Genomic DNA, 19,409 nt, shown 5'->3' on the forward strand with positions numbered 1-19,409 from the left:
TTTTTACCTATCAAAGTTTTTTTAATTTTGTTTCTGTATCACACCCTGCTGAGAACAGGAGTTACTGCTGGCTCTGCACTCAAAATACTCCAGCAGGCTCAGGTGCTATATAGAATGCTGGAGATCCAAGTTGGCCATGTGCAAAACAAATGCACTATCCACTGTGCTATCGCTCTGGATCCATTACCCATTAATTTTTAGAACGTATTCATTGGTTTGAAGTAATATTTTTCCCACTAGACTCTAAATAAATAAAATAGATATTTTTATTTAAGAAAAAAGGCAACTGAGGCTTATAGAAACTAAACAAGCTATTTATTGTCATCTGTTATTATCATTTATTTTCAACTTAGTAATAAAATTTAAATATCAGTACCAATCAATATTTTGTCACTTCTTTTAGTGTCTAATTTTTCTTATCTTTAATGACAGCATATCCAAATCATATGACAAAATACAAAGTCTTTTGCAGGTAGAAAAATTTGTTGGATACTAATAAAAGGTTTTTTTAGTCTGATTAAAGACATATATCTCATCAAAAGACAACTTTTTCTTGGTTTACTTCTCTAATAAAAATACCTCTTTTCCTGAAAGAGCTTCTAAGTTTTATGTTTGATCTTGGAGTGATTATTTGAGTTAAAATACTTTTAATTAAAATATAAATAAATTTCATTATTATATTATTAATGCTAATGATTTATTTTGATTATTTTAGGACTGGAAAATTTTCTTCTAGCATATTGTCTATAGAAAATATTTGATTGTTTTTAAAATATAATTTACTATATTTAATTAATTTGTATCACATAATTAACAGAGCTGATCATAATAGATTTGTTTCCAAGTAAGTGGCATCTAAATTATTAAAGAAGGAAAAAGAAAGAAAAGAAGAATAAAGAAAAGATCATTAACAAGAAAATTTATGAAAATAATTGTATCTTGCAATGAGGTCATTAAGTTATTGTCAGAAAGAGTTAGTAGACTCTTGTTGCTAGCTGGCCATTCTGTTACATACTTTGCTTCTGCATTAGATAGCTTCAGGTACATATTGGGGTCTAAACTGATGTTTTCCTACAGGGATGACAGAATTACCAAAGAAATGGAGTTGTTGCACAGCTGTTAATGTATCTTCACACTCCAAAAACTCTGAGCACTATTGCTGATATTGTGGTTTTTGTGGGACATATTTTCTGCTGTCATGTTTTTCAGAAATATGAGAATCTGAGCAAAGGATGCCCACACTCAGTCAAAAAAATTTCGATTGATGTCAAACTAGATACTGGCACCTGACAAATACTAGTGTTTCTGCAGAGAGCTGTAGAGGAGAGGTGAAACAGGACCATTGGTGAAGTGGCAATTGTGGGTGATGGGTGTAGCAAGAATAGTTTTGGCAGGGTAGTAACTTGGCCTATCCCTCTCCTTCCAAGATTGCCAGATTTATAGCTTTCAGCCAGTGCACTTATAGTTTCTCATGGCTTGTTTTACATATCTTTCTAGAACAGAGTGTATATATGGAGCAGATAGAGCTGTGCATCTATCTACACCAAATGCGGACATGGTGATTGCATTTTGGGTCTGATTGTATTTTTCTAGTATATTTATAGTAATAATAATGTTTTTTATTTTATTTTATAGCACTGTGTTTAAGTATTTATTTAACTTTCATTGGGCTCAGGACATAGTATCATTTTAAGGCACATAAAGAAAGAAGCAACTGGGAGGTTATCTGATTGGAAATATAATTACCAAAGCTTTACATACTTATCTACAAATTGACACCAAAGATACTGTTTAGTTGTCATAGCAATGAAATCATTAAAATTAAAGTTACATGGAAGTGTAAGCTCAAAGGACATGCTAGAACTAAAACAGACAGGTGGAAAATTGGGGGTTTTCTAGTTGCCATAGGATAAAAATAATGTGTATGAGAGAGAAAAAGGAAGGAGAAAGGGAAGAAAGAGAAACAAGGGTGGAAATGTTTGATTTATTAGGTTAGTATGAAGTAACATGAGCATCCATGTTCTGGAAAAAGAAAGTTTTTAGAAGTATAAAAATAAGCCTCCCCCCACGTGGGCACCCAGACCCGCGAAGGCCCCGGCAACCCAAGCAACCTGCCCCAGGGACCCCAAGCCCCAGTGGAGAGTGGACTAGGTGAGTCCCTTCCCCCCATGTGGGCGCCCAGACCGGCAGCTGCCCTGGCAACCCAAGCAACCTGCCCCAGGGACCCCAAGACCAAGTGGAGGATAGAAGGGGTAAGGAGAATCCTGCACCTGACCCACTCTGCACCGCTGGGACAGGCTAGGACCAATATACTGGGTGAGATTGGGCCGGCCACGTGGACCTTTGGGTGACCTAGAGCAGCCTACCCCCCTGAGCCCCGAAGTGGACCAGGGAATTCCCAAGGGCAGAGAGCAGCAGCCGGCAGGATTTGGCTGAGGGAACTTCTTCTGCTGAAGCTCGAAGGGGCGGAGCTCCATTGACTTCCAGAGAGAGGAAGGAGGATAGAGAACTAGGCTCAACAGCGCCAGCTACCATTGTGGCGATGAGCGGAACTGCACTGGCTGACAAGAATAGGAAAAGGAAATTGACAAGACCCACTGAAAGAAGACTGACCTCCAGGTAGCAAAGGGGGGGAAAAAGAGCTAGGCTCAACTGCATCCTCCACCATTGTGGCCAGAGGAGGACCTGCACTAGCGGACAACAAAAGGGAAAAGCAACACATTAGGCCATATAAAGAGCAAAGGAGGAGCCAAACCTCAGTGAGCTCACCCAACAGCCCCCTCTAGAATCACCTTCAGGGAGGGGACCCATCCTCATGCCACAGGGGACCAAAGCACGCTGAATTTAGAAGGCACAGCACTCCAAAGCACACCAATAAATACAAAGAAATATGGGTAAATCAAGGAGAACCCTAATGTCTGGAGATACGGAGACAAACCCTAACAAGTTTCCAAGTCCACCAATGCACAAATGTTACGCCCCACTCAGGAAGGGCACACATTAGAAGCACTTTTCAGCCTTCTTAGGTGAAGTACTCTCCTGAAAAGAAATTATTTGCCAAAAAGGCCCACTTAGAGCAGTCAAATCAGTTGACCCTTCATGTGGATTATTTGGCTATAATTCTAAACGTGGCTGTAATTATCTCTCTATTTTTGACCATTATTAGAAATCAGGCCTCAATATTTCTTTCTAACAAAGAAGCACAATATCAAATCCTCCCAAAAGTCTCCCACTGACCAGCTCTCTGTGATCTCTGCTACCTTGGTGCCAAGATCATGTTTTATCCAAAACTTAGCTCATTTAGCAATTTTTAGTTTTCCCCAAAACTCTAAAACATTTCTCTCTTCCCACTTCCCTGAAAATTACCTGGTTTCCCCTGCTTACCCAAAACAAAGCTAACCCACAACAGAAACTTTTTTTCACATTTAGTATTGGTTCTTTAATATGCAGATTTTAGCCATGGCCTTTTATTCTGTTTCCCTGACTTCTTTGCTCTCCAAAATTACACCCCGCATTCCAGAGCTTACCCCTTAAAAGTTACCCAGCTCAAAAAATAAATTTGTCTTCGTCTTTCTAGATGCAAGTCCCCATGCATTGTGTGTGGTAATTCATTTCTATAATATTGTTCCATTTTTCCAGCCATTTCGTGTTCCCACTCTCTCCCCGTGAAGGTTTCCCGGACTCCACGAAGAACCTGCTTAGAGGTGCTGGCATCTGCAGCACACAAATCCATGGGAAAGAGACCTAAAAGCAGCCATGAGGAAGGAAATGCAAGAATTGATAAAATAAATGAAAGAAACGCTAGCTACCGAGTATAAGAAATCTATGGATGAACAAATCAGACAAATTAAAGAAAAAATGTTAAAGAACATGAGAGATTCCATACAAAAAGAATTTAAGGAATTAAAAGACAAAGTAACAAGCTTTACGAGCAGAAACACAGAGTTGGAGAAGCACATTGAGGAACTCAAAGGAAAACTGCAAATAAAAATGATCAAGAAACCAACAAAGAAATAAAAGGCAAAGCACTGGAAGAAAAAAATCCAGTATCTAATGAACAAGGACAAAAGAAACAATCTAAGAATTGTGGGTATACCAGAAGGGGAGGAAATAGGGAAAGGGGAAGAATAAGTAATCAGGAAAATAATAGCAGAGAACTCCCCCACCCTCTGGAAAGAAACTTCAGTGCAAATCCAGGAAGTGAAGAGAGTCCCTAATAAAAATAGACCCTAATAAACCAATACCAAAACATATAGTAATCCAAATGGCAAAAAAAAAAAAAAAAAAAAAAAAAACAAAGAGAAAGAGGAAGTCCTTAAAGCAATAAGGGAGAAAAAAAAACCTCAAGTACAACGGAAGGATATAAGAACCAAACCAGATCTCCCATTTGAAATGATTCAAGCAAGAAGACAGTGGAATAATATATTTAAACGACTGAATGAAAGAAATTTCCAACCTAATGTCCAATACTCAGCAAAACTATCATTCATATGGGAGGGCACACTAAAAACATTCTCAAACAAGAACGAACTCGAACTATTTGTGCAAACAAAGCCGATCCTAAAAGACCTACTCAGAGACGAATTACACAATACAAACCCCCGATTGTAACAACAACCACTCCACACAACACAAATGCACAACAGTCCTCTCTCTCAATAATCTCCCTAAATGTTAACAGACTAAACTCTCCAATTAAAAGACACATCGTAGAGAAGTGGATAAGGAAAAATTAACTGGACTTCTGCTGTCTGCAAGAAACACACCTAAAACTACAGAATAAGCACAGGCTTACAATAAAAGGATGGAAAGTAATTATTCAGGCCAATGAAAAACAATAAGAGCAGGGACAGCCATTCTTATATCAGACCAAATTACATTCAATCTCAAGAAAGTGATCAGAGACAAAGAGGGTCACTACCTACTGATCAGGGGAACATTAGATCAAGAAATACTAACCCTGGTCAATATCTATGCACCTATTATAGAACCAGCAAAATATGTGAGGCAACTGCTCGCAAACCTGAAGAAACACATGAAGGAAAATATGATAATAGTAGGGGACCTCAATACTCCACTGTCACCACTGGACAGATCCACCAAACAGAATATAGCAAAGAAATAATAATAATAAAAATTAGAAGATCTAGGGCTAATAGACTTATATAGAGCCCTCCATCCCCAGAAAACAGAATACACATTCATGAGATCATACTATAAACAACTATACTCAGCTAGGCTAGAGAACCCAGTAGAAATCGACAGATTCTTGGAAAAATACCACCTTCCGAGACTGGAAAAGGAAGAACTGGAAAGCCTAAATATACCAATCACCTCAGAGGAAATTGAATATGTAATTAAGAAACTCCCTAAGAACAAAAGTCCAGGCCCAGATGGATTTACAGATTAATTCTACCAAACATTTTGAGAAGACCTACTACCATTTTGCATAGGCTCTTCCAAATCATCAAAAAACAGGAGTCCTCCTCAACTCCTTTTATGAGACTAATATCACACTCATTCCCAAAGATGGCAAAGACACCATCAAGAAAGAAAACTACAGACCAATCTCACTAATGAACATAGGTACAAAGATACTCAACAAAATCTTAGCAAACCGATCCAGCACTTCATCAAAAAGATCATACAACATGAACAAGTGAGTTTTATACCAGGAATGCAAGGTTGGTTCAACATACGCAAATCCATTAACATTATACAACACATCAACAACAAGAAAGACAAAAACCACATGATCATATCAATCGATGCAGAGAAAGCATTTGACAAAATCCAACACCCTTTCATGTTAAAGACACTCAGAAAAATAGGATTAGAAGGAACTTTCCTCAAGATAGTTACAGATATCTATGAAAAGCCTACAGCCAACATTATACTTAATGGCTAGAAGCTAGAAGCATTCCCAATAAGGTCAGGAACTAGGCAAGAATGTCCACTCTCTCCACTCTTATTTAATATAACTGTGGAAGTCCTAGCAATAGCAATCTGACAAGAGAAGGGAATCAAAGAAATCCAAATTGGGAAAGAGGAACTGAAACTATCTCTATGTGCAGACGATATGATGATATTCATCGAAAACCCCAAAGAGTTCACAGTAAAACTCCTAGAAACAATTAACCAATACAGCAAAGTGGCTGGATACAAAGTCAATACACAAAAGACAGTAGCATTTCTATACACAAACAACGAAGTTGAGGAGAGAGAGAGATTAAAAACACAATTCCATTTAAAATAGTATCAAAAAAATCACATACCTAGGAATCAGCCTTACAAGGGAAGTAAAAGACCTATAACAGGGAAACTTCAAAACACTTCAGAAAGAAATTGAAGAGGATCTAAAGAAATTAAAGAACATCCCATGCTCATGGATAGGTAGAATTATCATAGTCAAAATGACTATCCTACCCAAAATACTATATAGATTTAATGCAATACCTATCCAAATTCAGACATCATTCTTTAAAGAATTAGAACAATCAATCACAAAATTCATATGTAACCACAAAAGACCCAGGATAGCCAAACACATACTGAAAAGCAAGAAGCTGGGTGGCATCTCTTTACCTAATTTGAAACTATACTATAAAGCCTTAGTGATCAAAACAGCATGGTACTGGAACAGAGACAGGACTTCAGACCAGTGGGTCAGAACAAAATTCCCAAACATAAACCCCCAGATATACAGCCAACTAATATTTGATAAAAGAGGCAAGAACTTGAAATGGAACAAAGAAAGTCTCTTCAACAAATGGTGTTGGTACAACTGGAAAACCACATGTATGAAAGTGAAAATTGACCCATACTTCACTCCTTATACAAAAGTCAACTCAAAATGGATAAAGGCCTTGAAATCAGACCAAAATCTATAAAGTTTATAGAGAATAAAATAGGCAGAACACTGAATATCTATATATCAAAAAGGTCTTTGAAGATGGAGCACCAATGGCAAGAACCTTAGCGTCAAACATAAACAAATGGGACTACATCAAACTAAAAAGCTTCTGCTTGGCAAAGAAACCCTACTTAACACAAGAAGACAGTTAACAGAATGGGAAAAAATTTTTCTCACTCAACATATCAGATAAAAGGCTGATATCTAGAAAATACAAAGCACTCAGAAAGCTGAGCCCCCCAAAACCAAACAAAGCCATAAAATGGGGAGATGAAATGAATAGACACTTCTCGGAGGAAGACAGAAGAATGGCCAACAAACACATGAAAACATGCTCACCTTCACTTATCATCAGGGAGATCCAAATAAAGACAACAATGAGATATCACCTTACACCAGTGAGGATGGCTCACATCAAAAATAATGGGAACAACCTCTGTTGATGAGGATGCAGTATGAAAGGCACTCTCATCCACTGCTGGTGGAATGCCCCCTAGTCCAACACCTATAAAGTACAGTCTGGAGAGTGCTCAAAGAACTCATAATTGAGCTGCCATTTGACCCAGCAATTGCTCTTCTAGGTATATACCCCAAGATGGAAGGACATTTATTCAAAAATATGTGTGCACCCCACTATTTATCGCAGCACTCAGTATAATAGCCAAGTCTTGGAACTAACCTAGATGTCCAACAACAGATGAATGGATCATTAAGATGTTGTATTTATACACAATGGAATACTACATGGCAGTCAGAAATGATACAATCACAGACTTTGCAGCAACATGGATGGACCTAAAACATATTATGTTAAACAAAGTAAGTCAGAAGACAAAAGATAAACAGAGAATGATAGCACTACTCTGAAGCACCTAGAACATACACCCTATATATAACTAATACTCAACAATCAAATAACAGGGTATAACAGGATAGAAACTACAAACACGGTAATACTCAATGTATACTCAAAAGCAGTGCCCAAAATACATGAAAAAGGAACAACACTAACTCTTGACTACACATTATACCACAAAGAAACCAGCAATAGTAGAAACAGCAGAATAGAGAGAACAAGTAAATAATCAGCATTCTACTACAAAGGCCCATAATAATCCCTTAGGGATCTTATACACGACCACAGGTAAAATATACCACGGGAAATCACTGACGCCAATGGAAACATCCCATAACACTATGTTTTAATGCCTTTATCTTACTATATTTAAAATAACCTCTCAGCTTTTCTGTCCACAGGTGTTCTTGGATACAAATGGTGGACAAACTAAGATGTCATCTCGGGGCTCAGTCACACGAGATACCATACCCAGCTTGCACTTTAACATACACTTTATCTCTAGGTTATACCCTCTTTTAGGATTTGATGCATGTGACCAGTCAGACCACCGAAGCAGCAACTGTGATGTACAGACTTATACTACAGGCCCTACACATCGAACACATTCAAGCAAACTAGCATTCCCTTGCTATTTTCTCCTCTCTTCTCACTACTTTCTTTTTCAATTTTTCTACTCTTTTCTTTTCTTCTCTTTTCTTTTTTCTTTCCTCTTCTCCCTTCCTTTCTAATGTATTTTCCCTTTTCTTCTTTCCTACACCTTCCATATACTTTCCCCTTTCCCCTTTTGAAAATCCAACAATCCCTTCACCCCTCAAACCCATCCAGACTTCCCACTGTATTAAAACTCTTCACCCTTCGTTCTTAATCAAATAGGCATCAAGACTGACCTCCTACCCCACTGAACCAGTACCCAGCACCCAAGGAAGGGACACCTAGTCAAACCAACACATCGCCCCCCACAAGAAAAGGCAAACAGCTCCTCTGCGGACTCATGCTGCACGGCCCTCCCTACCGAATCCTCCAACTGTGGACTGTTACTTGAAACCGGACTTAGCTCCAAAAGTATCCCCAATGCAAGAACTCTTACAAGACCTCCCTGCCACACATCCTTTGCCAATCTCAAGAAGATCAGGGGAGTGAAGGAAAGGTGCCTGAGAAACCACACACCAGAAGAAAATCCCAAAAGACAATGGGGAAACCTATACTTCCAACATAAGTATAAGACTGGTATTGTACCACCTCTTTACCTGCTCTTCCCCCAAAGTAAGGTAGTCTTAGACATTACATGGGTCCTTTAATTATTTTGTTAATTCATTTTTTAAATGTTGTTCTACATATACATATGTGAGCACATATACTTTTATTCCTATTTTTATCTTGTTTGGATATGTGACCTGTTTCTGTTTTCTTCTCTGTCCACCCCCAAATGCACCGACAATATAAAGTAGCACCATTTTTCCCTGCAAAGGCACACTAAAGAAAGGGGAAATCTTACATATATAAAGAGCTCTTATCTTCTATAGATAAGAACTCATACTTGCTTACAATACAGGGATATCTCCCACATTGAAAATATGTCACAAGAACCCAACTTAGACCTCAGCTGATTAGACACCATCCGTCCAGCCTTGAACCCTGGACCCCAGACATAGAATCTACACAGTTCTTCACAACAGCTACAGGAAACAAATCCCATTCGGGACATCCTTAATACCGCTGAGCCAACAACAAATGCCAGCTCTTATATGATATCCTGACAACAAAGAAAATGGGAACAACTTAACCTAAGAATAGGTTATCCTACCTCACCAGCCAACGATAAGACAAAATCAGAAGACTTGTCACCCTTTGGTCAGTCCAAAAGCCAACACCACGATTTACAGATGACTGGTCCCTAGAACCATGACTAGACTGATTATATCTTGAGACCAATAAAAAAGCCCTAGTCTAGGGTTTGAACTACGACCTGCACAACAACCATGATCCCCAGTTTCAAAGGTCCTGCAGAGACAATCACAACGGAATGGGGCTTCTGGAAACATAATGAAAGACGCTATCCTAGGTTCCATCCCAGGATCAGTGCAAAGTCCAAGACCACCAACCACAAAAGATGAATTAAAATGACACTGAGGGAACAGAACTTCTAGAACCACAAAGAAAGACTTCATCATAAGTCCCACTCCTGGACCTGTGCAGATACTGAGATCTCTAGATACAGAGGTCTTATCTCATTACCCAGAATGGAGCAGAAGTTTTCCAAACACCATGATAGCACCACCAGTAGAGTAAATGAACCTGAACGAAGTCTATAGTTAATCCCATGACAATATACCCCAAGGGTGGAGAGACCCCATAGCGCTTAAGCCAAGTGAATTCCTTTTCGAATGTCCCCAATATTTACTGTGCCAGTGCAGGAGGGAAAAAAAAGCAAAAAGCACAAAACATTTTTTTATCTTTTATATATTATTTTTCTTTAGTTATTATTATTATTATTATTATTATTATTATTATTATTATTATTAACCTATCTACTTTCTGTCTATTTCTTTGTTTTGGTATGGTCATTGAAGTTGTTGTCCCCATTTATATTTATGTTGTTGTTTTTCTTTGTTTTTTTTTTTTTTTCTCTTCTTTTCTTTTCTCTCTTTAGGTGCTCCACCATGTTTTTTAACTCAAGACCATGGCTTTTTTTTTTTTTTGTGATGCCTATTGTTATCCCTGGAGTGCTCACTGGATATTTGACAATTCTTTTTGTACTGTTGGGGTGTTTCACCTTCTTCTTTTTCTCCTTCATCTCTCACACTGTTGATGAGAGCCTCTAGAAGGATTCCGCCCATTTTCAGCATATTAGACTTTTACTCCAGTTTATTACTTTTCTCTTCTTTAAATAAAACCACATAACTTGAACTATGTAGTCCTTTCTCCCAGTTAGAGGGGGAAATAAGGGAGTCACCAAGACCAAGACTACTAACTAGTAAGCTAGGTAAAGAGGGGACCACATATTCTCGCAGCCCTGGGGGTGAGGGAGGAGGACATGGGAGGTAGGACGAACACGGAGGTGTAGGAGGACAAATAGGTGATGGGAAACCCCCTGATTTTATGGAAATATGTACCTATAATATTATTGTCAACAATATGTAAACCACTACGATCAAAATAAAAATTATATTAAGAAAAGAAGTATAAAAATAAGTTTGCCATGTGGGATGCTCATATGACCTAAAACAAAAAATGAAGCATAGCTCATTTTAAGCTGTGAATAGAATCGAAGGATAACATGTGTAAAAGCCATAACTGTGTGTCTATTAAAGTCCTGCGAGATACTACTCAAAGTGGAGATGATCCTAAAATATCTTTGAGAAATCCCTCATAATGTTATACTGTTACAAATAAATTACTACTACTATTACCACTCCTACTAAAAATTCAGGCAAGCAGAATAGTGGTATTTAGGTATGTAAATATATTTATAATAAAGAATAAATATTGTGTCTTTTGGGGTGTATTGGTGACTAGAAATTATATTTTATTGAGTTACAAACCTGACTTCAGAGTAGTCCATTTGTGTGTGCTGTTTATTTGTTGTTGTTCTTTTTGTTTTGTTTTTTTCTCACTGGATAGGTACAAAGACATTGCTGTCATTTGAGTAATATATATATTTATTATCTTTAATTTTGGATTAATGAATAAAATTAGTTTAAGAGTAAAATAATTTTATTGACATCCTTTCTACTAAATATATAATACATTTTAAAAAGTACGTTCTCTACAGTAAAAGTAAAGTCATGTCTTGTAATAAGTATTTTACCCAAACAACTGTTCTATTATATTTTTGTACTGTCTCTGGAGTAGCATAAAGCTTGGCAGCAGGTCAAAACAGGTTTTAGTAAATTCAAAGATAATATAGTGTACTTGAATTTATATATAGGTCTCCCTGATCAGTGAACCTTTATGTAAATAGTGGAAAAAGTAAATAGTCTAACCTTTGTGAGTCATTTCTGTGCCAGCAATCCAACTATGAATTTGTAGCTCTAAGGTTGCAGCATTTTATCAACAAGCAATATGAAAATAAAAAGATATATGACTATTATAGTTATGTTTTAATGTACCATTACTGAGCCTCCCCTAAAGTTAAAATCCAGAGCACAGTGGATGGAGTCAGAGTACAGCGGGGAAGGTGTTTGGCTTGATGTGTTCAAACCGAGTTGGATCCCTGTCCCTCCGAGCATCTCCAGGAGTGACCCCTGAGTACAGAGCTAGGAGTCAGCTCTGAAATCTTCTGGGATATCCTCCAAATAAAATTCATCATCATCATAAAGAAAATAATTATCATCATCACCATTATAACACATCATCATCATCAAAATGAAGAAAATCATCATCATCAAAAAGAAATAATCAAAACTCACCATCATTCCTGTGCAATTTCTTCCAGCCAACTTTATAACCTATATTTGCTACAAATACTGTGCTTCCAAGTCTTCTAGCCTGTAATGCATGGCTAATCTCGTTTGGGTTGTTAGGATTATTTAGGATACTGGGAATGATATTAATCATTCCTGAGCCACCTGGTTCCATACCCATCTCTCTAGTCTTAGCCAGCACCTTTTACATAGCTCTGGCATGTTCACCGTCATAAATCTTCTTAGACTTCAGTGGTTTTCCACTCAGACTATGTTTCTTTAGCACTTCAATAGCTTTTTTTCATGCTCTCTTCTATCTTGAATTCAACAATCGCACACCTCCTTGACTTTGCTTCAGTGTCCATTAAGAGGCCAGGTATATTACTTCACAAACTTTTTCTTTGACCAGGTCCTCAAGTAACTGCCATTTCATGTCAAAAAGGATGTTCATTATAATGGCTCTGTACCTTTTAGTACCTTTTGGCTTATGGTTCAAAGCGATTCTCTCCTGAGTAGGTCATTCTTCATTCTTCAGGCCTGGAGCCCCATTGCCTCTAGGCAAGCCAGTTCTGCTGCTCTCCTCCTTCATTTTGCTCTCCCTTGGTGCCAACTCGGCTGCTGCTGCTTAAACCTCTTCTGCCATTTTCTCCGCATCTAGCCTTTGGCGGAGGATGCTCTGCTCTCATTACAATTTCTTAACAAAAATATATGTGCCAAATTTATCAGCAGAAATATCAATAACATTGTATAATTTAGTAGTAAATTTAATTTATTAAGGGTTATTGAGATTTCACAGAATCTGGTAGTTAAGAGACCCTGGATTGATTCCATAATCAAGAAGAACCACAATTATTACCTATAACAATAAATAATATACAATAGAGCTTAAAGATACTATGAGAATTGTACCTTCAGTGCCATTGAAAATTAGATATGATTACTAAATGGCTGGTATTTAAGTACTCTTCTCTCAAATTTTCCAGAATAGACTCCACTAGCCATATTTTGTTGTCTCATCAATTTGCAAGCCTCATATAAGTATCTTTTATTCACAGATTCTAAATAAAATGACTTCATGATAGTTATAATGACAGGGGACAGAGTATTTTCATCTCTCATGGCTGAGATGTGAAAAGAGTGAATTTGACAAAACATGTTTAGTTACTGAGTGTTGGATGCCTTCTGTATTGATGTAGTACCCAAACCACCTGACAGAATCTCTGTAGAATAGTTCTGGGGGACTCCAAAGCACTTGTTCCAAGGGTTTTCTTTGAGGCAGAAAGCCCCATAGAAACACCCTCCAGAAACTGGGAAGGATAGCACAAACAACACAAAATTTCATTACAAAATTTCTTCTGTTGCTTTTACAATGGCTTTAGTCATTATTGTAAACTCAACAATTAAAAGTAATAATCCTGCTCTAATGACAAGAATGTCTTTAGATATGTCCAATAATTAAAAAAAAAGCACACACAAATGGGCTACTCTGAAACGAGGCTTATAATTCAGTCAAATATAATTTCTATTCACCAAAAAATAACACAGTATTCCTTATCTATTATTATTATTATTATTATTATTATTATTATTATTATTTTTATTCAGTGCCCTGATTAGTGACTTCTAATCAGGCTTGACTTTGGACCATTTGTTCTCCCTCACAGAGAGCTCTGGTTAAAGGAAACAATACTATAATCAACAATGTTGCTTCCTGGTTTATGCTTATCTTCTCCCTGGTGCCTCACCTACTAGTGCCAGGCTTCTTCTGTGTTCTATTATCCTTCAGGCATCCCAGTTCCTCTTGCCCTATAAAAGCAATGTTAGAAGGTAATAAAGTGTCTCTGATCATCAGTCTGGGACCCATTCTTTTCTGTTATTAGCTGGGGGAAATGTTCTTGGTTCCAAAAAAGTTGGGAGGAGGAAATTGACTCTTGCCAGTCCACTATCAGCATAGCTAGGCAGTAAGAATATCAATTAATGTTACCACAAGAAAGAACTTTGTTTAATTTTTTCTGTTATGTCTTCCATATGCCTATATATAGGAATTTCATAAAAATACTTAATATTGATTTTCGGCCTGATTTCACCCTTGGTGCAGCTCATCAGCCAGCCTGCCTTCCTGTGAGCTTTCCGGGGAGTCTGCCTTCCCGAGAGCCTTCCGTGGAGGTGAGTCGACACGGAATGTACATGGGACATTCTCTAGGATAGACTACATGTTAGCACACAAAACATACCTCCAAAATATCAAGAGGATAGAAATTTTGCAGGCTGCCTTTGCTGACCACAAAGCCCTGAAATTATATATAAACTGCAAAGAGACACAGAAGAAAAATTTTAACACCTGGAAGTTAAATAGCCTCATACTGAATAATCAGTGGGTCCGAGATGAAATCAAAGAGGAAATCAAAACCTTCCTGAAAACAAATGACAATGGAGACACAAATTATCAGAACCTATGGGACACAGCAAAAGCAGTACTGAGAGGAAAATTTATAGCTTTACAAGCACACATCAGGAAAGAAGAAGGGACATACCTGAATAGCTTAATGACGCAGCTCATAGAATTAGAAAGTGCTCAACAAAAGGATCCAAAAATAGGGAGGCAGAAGGAAATAACAAAGCTGAGAGCAGAAATCAATCAAGTGGAAACCAGAAAAACCATCCAAAAGATCAACGAAAGCAGAAGTTGGTTCTTTGAAAAAATAAACAAGATTGATAGACCACTGGCAAAACTAACAAAGAAAGAAAGAGAGAGAAATTTGATCTCGTATTAGGAATGAAAAAGGAGAGATCACTACTGATATGGTAGAGATTTAAAGGATAATCAGAAACTACTTTGAGAAACTCTATGCCACTAAAAATGAAAACCTGGAAGAAATGGATAAATTTTTGGAATCTTATAATCTTCCACGATTGAATGAAGAGGATGTAGCATATCTAAACACACCCATTACTATTGAGGAAATTAAGAAAGTAATCAAATGTCTGCCCAAAAACAAAAGCCCAGGCCCAGATGGATTTACTAATGAATTCTTTCAAACCTTTCAAGAGGAACTACTACCAATCCTGGCAAGACTCTTTCATGAAATTGAAAAAACAGGAAAACTTCCACATAGCTTTTATGAAGCCAACATTACCTTGATACCTAAACCAGACAGAGATGCTACGAAAAAAGAAAATTACAGACCAATATTGCTGATGAATGCAGATGAAAAGATCTTCAACAAAATCCTGGCAAATAGGATTCAATGCCTCATTAAGAAGATCATCCACTACGATCAAGTAGGTTTCATTCCAGGAATGCAAGGCTGGTTTAACATCCGTAAATCTATCAATATAATACACAACATCAACAGCAAGAAAAATAAAAATCACATGATCATATCAATCGACGCAGAGAAAGCATTTGACAAGGTCCAACACCCATTCTTGATCAAAACTCTCAGCAAGATGGGAATGGAAGGAACCTTTCTCAATATAGTTAAGGCCATCTACTACAAACCAGAGGCAAATATTGTCCTCAATGGAGAAAAACTGAAAGCCTTTCCTCTAAATTCTGGCACAAGACAAGGCTGTCCTCTCTCACCACTCCTATTCAACATAGCACTGGAAGTACTTGCTATAGCGATTAGGCAAGAAAAGGATGTCAAGGGAATCCAGATAGGAAAGGAAGAAGTCAAGCTCTCACTGTTTGCAGATGACATGATACTCTACTTAGAAAACCCCAAAGACTCTATCAAAAAGCTTCTAGAAACAATAGACTCATATAGCAAGGTGGCAGGCTACAAAATTAACACACAAAAATCAATGGCCTTTCTATACACCAATACTAATAAGGAAGAAATGGACATTAAGAAAACAACTCCATTCACTATAGTGTCACACAAACTCAAATATCTTGGAATCAACTTGACTAAAAATGTGAAGGGCCTATACAAGGAAAACTATAAAACTCTGCTCCAAGAAATAAGAGAGGACACGCGGAAATGGAAGCATATACCCTGCTCATGGATTGGCAGGATTAACATCATTAAAATGGCAATACTCCCCAAAGCACTCTACAGATTTAATGCGATCCCCCTAAAGATACCCATGACATTCTTCAAAGAAGTGGACCAGGTACTTTTGAAATTTATTTGGAACAATAAACACCCTCAAATAGCTAAAGCAATCATTGGGAAAAAGAATATGGGTGGAATTACTTTCCCCAACTTTAAACTTTACTACAAAGCAATAGTTATCAAAACAGCATGGTATTGGAATAAAGACAGGCCCTCAGATCAGTGGAATAAGCTTGAATACTCAGAGAATGTTCCCCAGACATACAATCATCTAATTTTTGATAAAGGAGCAAAAAATCCTAAATGGAATAAAGAAAGCCTCTTCAACAAGTGGTGTTGGCAAAACTGGGTAGCCACTTGCAAAAAATTGAACTTAGACCCCCAGCTAACATCATGTACGAAGGTAAAATCCAAATGGATTAAAGACCTCGATATCAGCCCCAAAACCATAAGATATATAGAACAATACGTAGGTAAAACACTCCAGGACATTGAGGCTAAAGGCATCTTCAAGGAAGAAACTACACTCTCCAAGCAAGTGAAAGCAGAAATTAACAGATGGGAATATATTAAGCTGAGAAGCTTCTGCACCTCAAAGGAAATAGTGCCCAAGATACAAGAGCCACCCACTGAGTGGGAGAAACTATTCACCCAATATCCATCAGATAAGGGGCTAATCTCCAAAATATACAAGGCACTGACAGAAATTTACAAGAAAGAAACATCTAATCCCATCAAAAAATGGGGAGAAGAAATGAACAGACACTTTGACAAAGAAGAAATACAGATGGCCAAAAGACACATGAAAAAGTGCTCCACATCACTAATCATCAGGGAGATGCAAATCAAAACAATGATTAGATACCACCTCACACCACAGAGAATGGCACACATCACAAAGAATGAGAATAAACAGTGTTGGCGGGGATGTGGGGAGAAAGGAACTCTTATCCACTGCTGGTGGGAATGCCGTCTAGTTCAACCTTTATGGAAAGCGATATGGAGATTTCTCCAAAAACTGGAAATCGAGCTCCCATACGATCCAGCTATACCACTCCTAGGAATATATCCTAGGAACACAAAAATACAATACAAAAACCCCTTCCTTACACCTATATTCATTGCAGCACTATTTACCATAGCAAGACTCTGGAAACAACCAAGATGCCCTTCAACAGAATGGCTAAAGAAACTGTGGTACATATACACAATGGAATATTATGCAGCTGTTAGGAGAGATGAAGTCATGAAATTTTCCTATACATGGATGTACACGGAATCTATTATGCTGAGTGAAATAAGTCAGAGAGAGAGAGAAAAACGCAGAATGGTCTCACACATTTATGGGTTTTAAGAAAAATGAAAGACATTCTTGCAATAATAACTTTCAGACACAAAAGAGAAAAGAGCTGGAAGTTCCAGCTCACCTCAGGAAGCTCATCACAAAGAGTGATGAGTTTAGTTGGATAAATAACTACATTTTGAACTGTCCTAATAATGAGAATGTATGAGGGAAATTGAGAACCTGTTTAGAGTACAGGCGGGGGTCGGGTGGGGAGGAGGGAGACTTGGGACATTGGTGATGGGAATGTTGCACTGGTGATGGGTGGTGTTAAAAAAATTTATAAAAGGTAATATTTAAAAGTATATTTATAAACTTAATAAAAAAAGAAGATATCAAATGATCAAAAGAAAAAAAAAAAAGAACTGCCACATTCCTCACCATCACCTGTAATTTGGTTAGTAAATCACCCTAAAAAATACTTAATATTTAATAAAAATAAATGGAAAAGTAATAGGATCACTAAGGTGATTTATCTTTGAAAGAAAAGTCAGGAATATTTAATCCCTTCCTATACTCTTTACCTGAACCTTTTTAGATAGGTATGCATAGTAAGAGGTAATACTTCCCCCTCTTCTTGAGAATACTATGATTTTCTAATTCACTAAATGACTACTTGTAAATGCTAGTCTGTTTCAAGCAACATCATAGAATAGACAGAAACATAAGCACTAACAAATGAAAGTACTTCTTTGATAGAATTTCTCATCTAGATGAGAAAGGCATGATTAAAAGGTGAAATAATATGTGGTAACTTAATTGTTACAGATAGTAATCACATAAATTATTAAGAATTATTAGCATCCAGCAAAAAAGACAGACTGACAATTAAGGAAATTCCTTGAATTGACTTGAAAATATTTGAATTGATATTACTCAAAAATATGCACAAGTGGGACGGGATCTATAGCACAGCAGTAGGGGTTTGCCTTGCAAGCTGCTAACCTTGGTTGGACCTTGGTTAGTCCCATATGGAATCCCTTAATCGTATATGGTCCCCTGAGCCAGGAGCAATTTCTGAGTAGAGAGCCAGGAATAACACCTGAGTGTCACTAGGTGCGGCCCCAAAACCAAAACAAGTAAAAAATATACAAGTGACCAATATTCATGTTAAAATTCTCAGTATTAATAGTCACTTTGACATCTGTGAATCAAAAGCATAATGAGAAACTACTTCTCTAACTTAGACATTCTTTTTTACTTTTTTATTTATTTAAACACCTTGAATACATACATGATTGTGTTTGGGTTCCAGTCATGTAAAGAACACCACCCATCACCAGTGCAACATTCCCATCACCAATGTCCCAAGTCTCCCTCCTACCCACCCGACCCCCGCCTGTACTCTAGACAGGCTCTCCATTTCCCTCATACATTCTCATTATTAGGACAGTTCAAAATGTAGTTATTTCTCTAACTAAACTCATCACTCTTTGTAGTGAGCTTCCTGAGGTGAGCCGGCACTTCCAGCTCTTTTCTCTTTTGTGTCTGAAAATTATTATTGCAAGAATGTCTTTCATTTTTCTTAATACCCATAGATGAGTGAGACCATTCTGCATTTTTCTCTCTCTCTGACTTATTTCACTCAGCATAATAGATTCCGTGTACATCCATGTATAGGAAAATTTCATGACTTCATCTCTCCTGACAGCTGCATAATATTCCATTGTGTATATGTACCACAGTTTCTTTAGCCATTCGTCTGGAAAGTGCACTCTCCAAGCAAGTGAAAGCAGAGATTAACAGATGAGAATATATTAAACTGAGAAGCTTCTGCACCTCAAAGGAAATAGTGCCCAGGATACAAGAGCCCCCCACTGAGTGGGAGAAA

This window comes from Suncus etruscus, chromosome 17, assembly GCF_024139225.1.
Source record: "Suncus etruscus isolate mSunEtr1 chromosome 17, mSunEtr1.pri.cur, whole genome shotgun sequence".
NCBI classification, from domain to species: Eukaryota; Metazoa; Chordata; class Mammalia; order Eulipotyphla; family Soricidae; genus Suncus; species Suncus etruscus.